This window comes from Schistocerca serialis, chromosome 3 (genome assembly GCF_023864345.2).
Source record: "Schistocerca serialis cubense isolate TAMUIC-IGC-003099 chromosome 3, iqSchSeri2.2, whole genome shotgun sequence".
Taxonomy (NCBI): domain Eukaryota; kingdom Metazoa; phylum Arthropoda; class Insecta; order Orthoptera; family Acrididae; genus Schistocerca; species Schistocerca serialis.
Genome location: NC_064640.1, coordinates 732314794 through 732326662, shown reverse-complemented (window position 1 = coordinate 732326662; position 11869 = coordinate 732314794). Strand labels below are relative to the sequence as shown.

Here is an 11869-nt window from a genome sequence, read left to right as displayed (position 1 = left end):
CGCCAACAGGAGACATGCCCATGCAGGAACCAGATGACCATCATCTGTCGGAGCAACACTACTCGCCTCCTTCTTCCACGGACGCGGACACATCACCCATGTCTCCTGTTATAACAACCGGACTTGCCGCAATGGGCAGATTGGTGCACGGGGCCCCAGCAGATTCGACCCCCACGTCTCCTGTCATCTCGACCCGTTATCATCAGGGACACTTCCGTCCGTACGGGAAGCCTCCTCCTCAAGAATTTACGGCCAGTCAAACAACACCTATGTACGTTAGCAATCTATGGGCCACCTCCATCAAGACCTGTGCAAAAACTTCAAAGGGGGGGGAAAGTGTTGTGACTCGCCGATCTTTCAAAGTGCCACTGTGCAGTTACGCACCTCCTCTACACACGGTGCTGTCTGTCAGCCATGCAGCAGCAGTGCCACCTAAGCGGCCAGCCAGCCAGCGGCCACTAGACTCGGACTCAGTTTATGATTTGACTGTTAAAGTGACACACGTCTTACTCTGTTTACTTGATCTGTGACTTTCATGTATTGCGTCGTCCTTGAAATATATTTGTTCAACTTGAAGTTATAACACGACCCCTCACATGGTTCCATTGCTAGCAGTTATCTTTGCAGACATGTACAGCTGTGCCTGCTGTAATAAAAGAAGTGATGATTGACATAGATCAGCATATGAATCCTCTTCTGCTAATCACTCCTTATTCACAGTGTCTTCATCCAAACTTGTGTCATGTACATAATTATCATCTTCGTCAGTGAAGTCAATTTCCAATTCAACTTCATAATTTTCTTTGTTTTCCACTTACTCTGTCTAATGTTTGCTGTAATCTGTCATTCTAACCACATATGTGTAATGCAAACATGGAATATTACTTTAGTATGATTGACTGCTTTAATACTACCTATGTATATATTGTTTACTGACACACTCTATACCCTCATGAGTTTGTCACAGTTGGATCAATGAAGTAAGAAATAAATAAATAAGAGATGTTCATCAGAAAGTCTACGCTGATGACACATGTTCGAAAACGTGCTTTGTGGACAAAAAAGATATAAATTATGGTTGACTGGAATTTCCATGTGCCAAATTGCAACACTGAGAAGCAAATGCGCTGCATGACTGCTGACTGTTGCCACTCCATTGTTGGATGATCTACATACATTAAAAAAGGAAATTACAGTGGGTTCGAATTGACCCCTTCCGCCATTCTAGGTATATTGAATGAAATGTTGAAAAATATATAAGTATTCTGCAAATCCTAATACATGACTGCAAAGAGGAGAAAAAAATTAGGAAAATTCATTTGATTTTGTTAATGAAGTAAATAAATCAGATACGACAATGAAGGAAAAAATATGACAGATGTCTTTTGACCACTTCCACTGTTTTACTGTCAAATGTCACACTGCACAGTACAGTTGGTTTAATGTGGAACTCACACCATAGCTATCATATTGCAATTCTTCTGTAATTTGTAGCTGAATCCATTTACGTTATGACATTTTCAGCACCATATAGTGGGAAAATTTTCATAAATTTTTATTGTTTCCATCACATTTCTGTAATAACTTCAAGTTGAACAAATATATTTCAAGGAAGACGCAATACATGAAAGTCACAGATCAAGTAAACAGAGTAAGACGTGTGTACACTTTAACAGTCAAATCATAACTGAGTCCAAATCTAGCGGTTGCTGGCTGGTTGGCTGCTTAGGTGGCGCTGCTGCTGCATGGCTGGCAGACAGCGCCGCATGTAGAGGACGTGCGTAACTGCGTGGCGGCACTTTGAAAGATGCAACAGGTGATGCAACGGCTGAGCCACCGAAGCAGCAGATGGTGAAAACCTGTGATAGTATGCTATTTTCCCCAAGAAGGCCTGCAGTTCCTTAACAGATGTAGGGCAAGGAAGAGCATCGATCGCATTGACAGTTTGCTGAAGCGGATGAATACCATCCCGAGAGAGTTGAAACCCCAAGTACATGATAAATGCCAGAAAAAATTTTGATTTCTGAAGATTACACTTAAGACCGGCTGTCTCTAAGACATGAAAAAGTGTATGGAGATTTTGAAGATGTTCGTCAGTGGTGGAGCCAGTGACAACAATGTCGTCCTGGTAATTTATACACCCAGGGACAGTGAGCAATAATTGTTCCAAGAATTGCTGAAAGATAGCAGGGGTGCTGGCAACCCCGAATGGCAATCGTTGGTATTGATAGAGGCCGAAAGGCGTGTTAAGGACCAGAAACTGCCGGGAAGCAGCGTCAAGAGGAAGTTGATGATAAGCTTCTGACAGGTCAAGTTTAGAAAAATACTGGCCTCCAGCAAGTTTAGTGAACAATTCTTCAGGTCGAGGCATAGGGTAAGTGTCGATAAGGCATTGAGCATTTACAGTGGCTTTGAAATCGCCACAGAGACGAATATCACCATTTGGCTTAGCAACAAAAATGACAGGAGAGGACCACTCACTGGAAGTGACAGGAAGCAAGACCCCTGAAGCAGTGAGACAATCCAGCTCCCGTTTGACCTGATCACAAAGGGCCACAGGAATGGGTCAAGCCCAAAAAAACTTGGGCCGAGCAGTGGGTTTGAGCGTGATATGAGCTTCAAAGTCGTTTCCATGGCCTAACCCAGGACAAAAAAGGGACGACAATGTCGTCAACAAGGAATCCAGTTGAGAATAAGGAATAGCATCAGAGACGATATTGACAGAGTCATCTATGGAGAACCCAAAAACACGAAAGGCATCGAAACCAAAAAGATTCTCCGTGTTACTATGGTCGACCACAAATATGGGAACAGTGCGAACGACAGATTTGTAAGATACCTCAGCATCAAATTGTCCCAAGAGAGAAATCTTCTGTTTATTGTAAGTCCGTAATTGCTTAGTGACAGGTGACAGGATTGGAGAACCCAACTGAAGATACGTCTGAGAATTGATGATAGTGGCAGCAGAACCAGTGTCCACCTGCATGCGAACATCTTGACCAAGTATTTGGACAGTGAGGAATAACTTCCCTGAAGGGGAAGAAGTACAATTGACAGACAACACAGAATCAGAATCAGTGTCATGTTCATGAACATCATATATGAGGTCGCATTTGCAAACGGATGACACCTGACCCCTTTTTTTTGCATTTGTGACACACCGCCCAACATTGTGGACAATCTTCTCGTGAATGTTTCGTAAAACACCACGGACATGAAGGAAGTTGCCGTGGGTTTTGCTGTAGTTTCTTAGAGGTTTGTTTACGGCTAGGCCGAGGCTGCACTTGGGAGCGTACTGCGGCCACGTCGGCAGGCGGGGACACGCCACACGCTTCGTCAACAGTGCACAGAGGTTGTATTCCCCCGACGTCACCCCAGGCCTCTGTCGGATTTGCCAACTGAAGGCATGTTGCCAAACTTCTATGTCGGGCGCCGATCGGATAATAGCATCCCGTGCCATGGAATCGGCGTAGGACTCTTTGTGAAATTCAGTAACAAATTGACACTTTCTACTGAGGCCGTGAAGTTCAGCAACCCAAGTGCGATAGGATTGATTTGGTAGTTTTTGACAACGATAAAAGGCAACACGAGAGGCTACCACATGCGTATGCTTTTGAAAATAGGCGGACAGAAGTGAGCACATTTCAGCAAAGGACAAAGACGCAGGATCTTTCAAAGGAGCCGATTGTGACAACAACCGATACATTTTAAGTGAAATCAATTAAACGAACAGATACTTACAAGTTTGTTTGTCCGCGACATGAAATGCCAAGAAGTGCTGTCAAAGACGTTTTTCGTAATCAGACCAGTCTGCCGCCGTCTCGTCGTAAGGAGGAAAAGTAGGTAGAGACAACGGCGAGAGACACACCGCATTTGATGCTGCGACGAAATCACGAATCGCATTTGTGAGAAGCGTTTGCTGTTCTGTAAGACCTAGCAATAGTTGCTCTAAAGTAGCCATGGAAACATGTGGATCAATGATGGAAAAGAAAAATCACTACCTCATCACCAATTGTAATAACTTCAAGTTGAACAAATATATTTCAAGGAAGACGCAATACATGAAAGTCACAGATCAAGTAAACAGAGTAAGACGTGTGTAAACTTTAACAGTCAAATCATAACTGAGTCCAAATGTAGCGGTCACTGGCTGGTTGGCCGCTTAGGTGGCGCTGCTGCTGCATGGTTGGCAGACAGCACCACATGTAGAGGACGCGCATAACTGCGCGGTGGCACTTTGAAAGATCGGTGAGTCACAACAATTTCCCATTTCTCTGATAATATTCCATTCAAATTTGACATCGTTCTGAGTAGCTATTCTTTTTTTATGGCATTTTGAACCTGGAACTTTAATTATAATCACCCTGTTGTATGAAAATAAACATAAGTCTGATATGACCTGCTGATGACAAAAAGGGAAGAGGACACATACTTTCATAGGGCCAATCCACAGAACAACTTATAGGAAGCTACAGTGAGCATACTGTTACCTTCTCATAAACATGTATAATGAGTGAAATTGTTTGCAAATCTGTGATGAGGAGAACAAGTAAGACATGATGTTCATCACTTTATTAATAAAGGTATTACCTAACCAGGTAGCTGAGCATATTAAAGCAGCCCTTCTGGGATGTGAGGTGGTGAGCTTGATCCAGATTTAATCTGACTTGTGGATTAATGATGAGGGCTGCTGAGTAGGCCAGACAGGATGTGGTTTTTAGACTGTTTCCCACATCCAACGAGGTAAATGCTGGTCTGGTACGCACATTCTGCCTCAGCTACATGCTATGCAAACTTTTAGCAAACATTCTTACACTTGAACATAAATCTAGATGCAGGTGATAGGTGGGGTACACCAATTCTATCTTGGTTGGGGGGGGGGGGCATTTGGAAGGGCATCTGGCCAACACTTACCACTAACATTGCTCAAACACTTATAAATACTGACCCTGTAGAAGAAATGTGAAAAGGGAAAAGAAGAAGAACAAGAAAAGTAAAGCTATTAACCCTTTAACAGCTCTTTTGTAAGTAAGTTAATCCTTTTTTGTGGATGGTGTAAACACTCTCCACAGGAGTGTTGCAATACATCTCTTTTAGACAAATGCAAGGAGATTTTACCTGCATTTGTATCCTCGCTCCTTCCATATGGATCTCGATCCTGTTCGTGTTCAACGGTAACACTGGAACAATCTTATTAATGTAGTCTAGGTATCATTCTCCCCTTTACTTTGTGCTTAGGAACCTGTTGCAGTTGGGGGAGGAATTTGCAGAACTCTTAAGAGATTTCTGGGAAACCTCTAAAGCCATTCAACTTGTATTTATATAACTGTGTTCAGCATATGGTAAAACCTCAATTCTGCAATTGCACAATTTATGCCCTGGTCTCTTTGAAGTACCTTTCTACAATTTTAAGCTCTTTCATAGTTGACTGTTTATTTCTAGATGGGAACACACTGTTTTATATCATTCATGTGATAGTGGAGGAATTTGCTCAGTTTTATTTTGCTCAACATTTTATTGGAGAAGATAGAGTTCTTTCATTGGATACATATTTTGTTAGTATATGTACATATTTTACTACTCAATCCAGAATACTCTGTATTGTTGAATTCAATGTGGAAGACTGTACCTTATAATTCCTTTTCATGTGCACTTTGATGGGTAAGTTTTACCTCTTTCATCTTCTGCCTTACAATATAAAACAACTATCCAATTAAAACCACTATCTCTACTTTACACTGTTAATTACTTGGACAGTTAAAACAAGTAAGCTACGTTCTCTTCTATATTTATGTAGGAATATACTGTATTTACTTGACGCTGCATGTCAAGACAATATGGTCACTGAGCTAGAACAGTTTGTCGTAATACAAGCACAGAAGAAACAGGCACAAACAGATGACACATGAAATTAATATGAAGGGAAAAAGTGCAAGTACTAAGACTGGTTGCTTACAGGCAGAATAGAATAAAATGCAAAAGAATGAATGGGAGATCGAAATAGTAGTAATTGTTCCCTGTCACTCAAGGAGAAGGAAGGCTAACGCAAAACAAGGAGATGATATAAATAAGAAAAAAGAAGTGAAGATTAGGTTTTAACATCCCATTGATGACCATAAAGAAGGATAATGTCTGGGGAAGAAACAAAGTATGAAGACTAAAATATAAGAAAGAATTCTGTAAAAATTCAGATGGCAGTAATCACATCAACAAAGAGTCTAAAACACAGTATGCATCTGCTAAACATTTTAAAAATGTAGGAAACCTCAAGTACGCAGCTGGGATGTTCAACAGAAAGTAAGCAATTCAGTAGACATTAGAGGAGGTCTGAAGGAAGAAGCGCAGACGGAAATATGGAAGCATCTGATCCTGCCCGTCTGCTTTGACCCATGACGTCACAAATATGGCGGAAACGACCATAAACCACGATTCCAATATGGCGCATATAAAGTAGTTACGTACACATTATGAGGACGAAAATACATCGAAAAGCAAACATACACACATTCCACAAAAAGTCTGACACTAACGGGACAGGCGCGGGAAATAGGGGGTTTCTGGGTGGGGACAAACTAAATATAAACAAATTTAGACACCCACCCCCATACAAAACCACGCAAAACGAGGAAAAAACCAACATCACAAAACTCCCCAAATACCACTAAACACAATATTATCTGGAATCGGACACTTCCCTTGACCTATATAGCTCAACAGCAGGTCCCGATCTCATAAATTAGGACCTAACACTTCCCTTGACCTATCTAGCTCAAAAACATCTCCCGATACCAAAACCAACATTCCCAGCCACACATTGGGATCGAACACTTCCCTTGACCTGTTATCCTTACAACATCTCCACATACAGCCGTTCCTAGTCCGAGACGCCGGAACTTTAAGTAAGCCTCATTTCTTCACAGCATACCGAACACTTCATGACTTCATCCAAAAATCCGAATAGTTGAAGAAATTTTATTAGAGACAACGCACTGTCCCCCATCGTAGCTGACAACCAAAAACTGTTGACCCTGTCAGTCATATCCATACCTACCAAAGACATAAAAAAGCAATTTACCAAAATTCACACGACGCCACACTCGCAAACTAAACCAAAAACATCACCTACCACACCACCAGAGAGCACCACCGATTGCATCAAAACGACACCTACAAACACGCCTCTCTCACTAACTAAATTCCGCGCCATCGTGACGTCATACACAACAACAGCCTTATGTCACAGGTCAAAGCCGACGGGTGGGATTGGACGCTTCAGTCAACTCGCACAGACTGGTAAATCATGATTCATGGAGTTACAAATTTCTTGATAGTAATTAAAGCACCGATTGTATGAGACAGCATGTCACATTAGTAAAAATGCATCACTTGCTGACAAGATAGAAGAGGACAAACCATTCCATCCAGCTAAATGTCAAAAAACTAATTGAGACTCTTGCTGTCTCAGAGTAATGCTTGTAGTACAACCATACTTGTACGTGTGACTACATACTGGTGTGACTGTGCTATAAAGAGTAGTTTATAAACAAAAGTGAAATTTTATAAACTTTATTTATTTGTGTAGTCAGACCACATTGGACTACTGCAGCATTGGAAGACCTAGTGACAGGAACAACCAAATGAAAAAACAATTGATTCAGTTGGTTACTGGAAAACAGTCATCTAATTTGGTTGTAGTTTCACGTGTCAGCAGAATTATTCATTCATTATTTTGAGCAAAACTACTCTATGTGAGCAAACAAATGAAAACAATTTAATCAGTCGGTTGTAGCTTTACGAATTGATTGGACTAAACATTCAGTCTTTTGAGTGAAACCAGTATGTGGGAGCAACCAAATGAAAACCGTCAATGCAGACCAGCATATTCAGTTCTGAGCAGACACATTCAATCAATTTGCCATTGTTAAAGCATTATTGTTGTGTTGTACCCTGATGGAGGTTGCAACATACATACATGAATCCCTCAGTTAGACAGCAAGTGGTGTGGGATTTTTCAGATCCACCAATGCTTTGGCACACTACGGGCTTCATGCAAAGGAATAAGTTGACAACAGGGTTCAGGGTTTAGCTGAAGTTTATCAGGTCTCTATGGTTGGAGACAGCATACAAACTCGGGTATAAGGCTAGGGAGGTACAAATGAAGAAATGAGCTTCTGGTTTGGTACCTTGGTCTGATTTTATTGCTTCTTCCTGAGCTTACGTGAACATGCTGAAGAGCACAGTCACTGGGTCACAATTTTAATGAGTGGAGAACATAGATGAGGCTTACTAGACACTCAAATTACCAGAACAAATAGCCTGCCTGCCCTATCACTTAGACTAGAATCATGAAAGGGAGCCAGTTTCTTATTGCTCAAATTGAACCCTCAGGTCCTGTATACATCACACTGTAAATGACAATAGTCATAGCTACAAGTAAGCCATGATAGACAAACTACCCACAGATACGTACAGGCAAGAATGCAAGTCTTTCTTAGGGGACAAGCTTAATTGAATACACGTATTTCCCTTGCATAATTCTCTGCTGTCAGTTGATGGTCACCCAAGACTCATCTGCTGTCAGAAACTCTTGAATCAACTCTGTCCTGCTCGTCAACTGGTGGCATCTTTATACTGTGTTGTGGTTGTTTGCTTATAGATGGTACGTGATCATGTCACATTTTTACCCACAATTTGCAACCAGCCAGCTTGAAATTATTGGTTTCTTAATGCTCGTCACCTCATACTGATATCGCTAAAGTTTCAAGCACTGTACATCTCTGCCTAGGTTTCCAGACTGTAATTGTTAAAATTGTTACCAAGATGACTTTTTTGCTGGGAATCCTTTCATGATTTAGTCATTACTCATTTCTTAATGCTTGTGACCTCATATTTGTCTGATGAAAGCATTAAGCCCGATACATCTCCATCTAGGTTTCCAGGCTTTCCTTGTTAAAATTCTTACCCAGACAACTTATTATATTTTTGTTGATCATCCCTCTATGAGTCGGTTATTACAGTTGACTGAACTCTGTTATTGCCTCACACACACACAGGATTTAACTTTTACAAGCTTTCGGGGCCAATGGCTCCATTTTATGGCAGAAGAGTTGGAGAGGAAGGAAGAGGGGTGAAGGAAAAGGACTGCAGAGATGTAGGGAAACGGGTATAGTTCAGAAAAGTCACCCAGAACCTCGGGTCAGGGTAGACTTACAGGACGTGATGAGAAAGAAAGACTGATTGTTGGGGACTGTAACGGGCAAGATTTGAAAATCTGGGAGCTTAAAGATGGAAGACAGGGTAATACACAAGACAGAGATTACTACGAAAACATCATGCATGCCTTAACAAAAGTGAAAAGCTAAGTGCACTGTATGTAACAGAGGTGGCAGGCAGGACAGCAAAAAATAAACAAGCCAGAAAATGGAAGATGTAGAAAACTAAAATGGAGTGAAGAAAGGACAAGTTACAGGAAAGAAATGCTGAGATGGAAGGAATTAATGTAAATTAAGACCAGGTGGGTTGCGACAACCAAGGACATGTACTGCTAGTTCCCACCTGTGGAGTTCTGAGAAACTGGTACCTGTGTGGTGCAACAGGGGCAGAGATCACGACTGTCATGTTGTACAGCACACTCTGCAACAGGATATTGTTTGTTGCCTGTATACACCCTCTGCCTGTGTCTATTCATCCTGACTGATAACTGGGTAGTAGTCATACCACTGTATAAGGCTGAAGAGTGTTTAAACAACATCTGGTATATGGCATGTGTTGTTTCACAGGTGGCTCGCCCTGTGATAGTATATTTTTGCCAGTTACATGGTGGGAATAGGTGGTGGTAGGAGGGTGCATAGGGCAAATCGTGCAGCGGGGACAGTCACAGGAGTAGGAGCCACAGGGTAGGGAGATGGGTGCAGAAGGAGCATAGGGTCTGACAAGGATATTGCGGAGACCAGGTGACGAAAAGCTATTCTAGGTGTGGCTGGCAAAATCTCACACAGAATGGATCACACTTCAATCCATGATTTTAGGAAGTCATGGCCTTGGCGAAGAAGCTGATTGATACATTCAAGACCAGGATAATACTGGGTGACAAGTGGAGTGTTCCAAAGTGTGACATACAGTATTTGCAAGGATGATTCATATTATGAAACTATATTAACTAAAAAAATTCAAAGAAAATTAATTAATGATGAAACATTTTTCTTGCTAAGAGAATACTTCCAATAAGTTACAGTATATGGTTTAAAAGCAAGTGAGTAAATCACTAAACAATTAAAAAAATGTATCTTATATGATTTGTCCTCATGTCACCTCAGCATTACCAAAATAGAATTATCGGTGGTGGGTGTAAACCAACAGGAAAAGGAGAAGAGCTTCAATAAATTTAAACAGAAAAGTAATTGTTAATTTATTTAAACATAGATTTATAATGTAGTACCAATTACTAAGCTGTTTTAAAAAGTCCCAATTGATTGAAAGTAGAATGAAAAAGTCATATCCATCTTTGGTTTGCAGCTCCTTGTATTGGCCGTGTTTGCAGTTAACATTTTTGGGATTTGAGGTCCGCCTGTTACGCAAAACACCGTTTTTCTCAGTACCCAAACATGTTTCGGCACCACTGTGCCATCATCTGTGGGTTTTCGTTTTTATTTATTCTGCAATGTGAACATTTTTGTTACATGATTATAAAATTAAGTGCATTTTTAGTTCAAACAACAGATCGTTTCTTTTTGTAAATACCTTTACATTTGGTGAGCATGAATTTACTGGACCACTCTTGCGTTAATTATTACAGGTAGCTTGTCATCTGCAACCAAACCATGTTGATGAGAAAGTTTTTTGCTGAGAGTTAACCTATATTCTAGAGTGTAATTTAGTTTTTCGCGCCTATTTTCGTACTTACTTACGTTTTCGTGTGACAAGCACTTCCATTCTCCGCATCATGCTGAGATGTTGTGATGCATACGTAACTATAGCAAGTATTTTTCACAAATTACGTAGTAAAACGCTTTTCACTACACCAGAACACAGTGTGATTGTGTTTTGTTGTGTGTCCCAGCCCAGTCAGTGTTCATTTGTTTTCCAGAGAGTTTGGCGCCAAATTTGAATTTTATTTGCATTTTATCTTTGTGTGTGTTTCTTAGCTGTCCTTGTTGTCTTTTATATGGTATTCCTATTTGTGTGCAAATGGTGCGTCTTTGCAGATTTTAGTGTATTTATTTTTCGTACGTGTGTGTGTCTGTGTCTGTGTGTGTGTGTGTGTGTGTAGGCTTTATCTGTTTGTGCTGTTTTCATTTGTAAAGTTCCTTTTAATGTGTTAAATAGTGTGCCCTTGCAGAGTGTAGTGTATTCGTTTAAGACCTGTTTTCCTTCCACTATTGCCTTCTTTATATGGAAGTTTTCCTCAATGGTCAGTTTGCTGTATAGGCTGTGGCTGGGTTTTAGCATTCTAAGTCTGTTTCTATTGTGGTTGGGTGGCGGTTGTTGGCTATAAGGTGGTCAGCAAATGTGCTATGGGAGCTGTTGCTTTTTAAAGCTCTGAGATGTTCTGAATATCTTGTTTTGAAGTATCTGCATGTTTGTCCTATGTATACTGACTGGCAAGTGTTGCATGTGAGTTCATATATTCCTGACCTGTTAAATTTATCCAGGGGTGTTTCTTGTGTTCTGGTCTTTTTCTGTCTTGTGTTCTCCATCCGGTATCCTATTTGGAGTCCCTGTTTCTTTAATATGTTGCCTATTCTGTGAACAATCTTGTTATTGTAGGTGAGTATGTGCCATTTTGTTTTGTGTGTGTGTTGTTGCTCTTTTGTGGCTTGTGTGTGGTCATTGTTTGTGTTTTTTGTTGTTCTGTGCTGGGTAAGGATTT

The 11869-nt window shown here is 40.9% G+C and overlaps 1 long non-coding RNA gene across 1 annotated transcript; it reads right to left on the bottom strand.

Annotated features, from left to right (window-relative positions):
- Nucleotides 1-10383: 10383 nt before the first annotated feature.
- On the bottom strand, nt 10384-11041 carry LOC126470593 (uncharacterized). The gene is made up of 3 exons (XR_007586261.1): nt 10908-11041; nt 10741-10807; nt 10384-10655 (listed from the first exon to the last, which is right to left on the bottom strand). It is a non-coding gene; the product is annotated as an uncharacterized LOC126470593 (long non-coding RNA).
- Between the last annotated feature and the right edge of the window lie 828 nt (nt 11042-11869).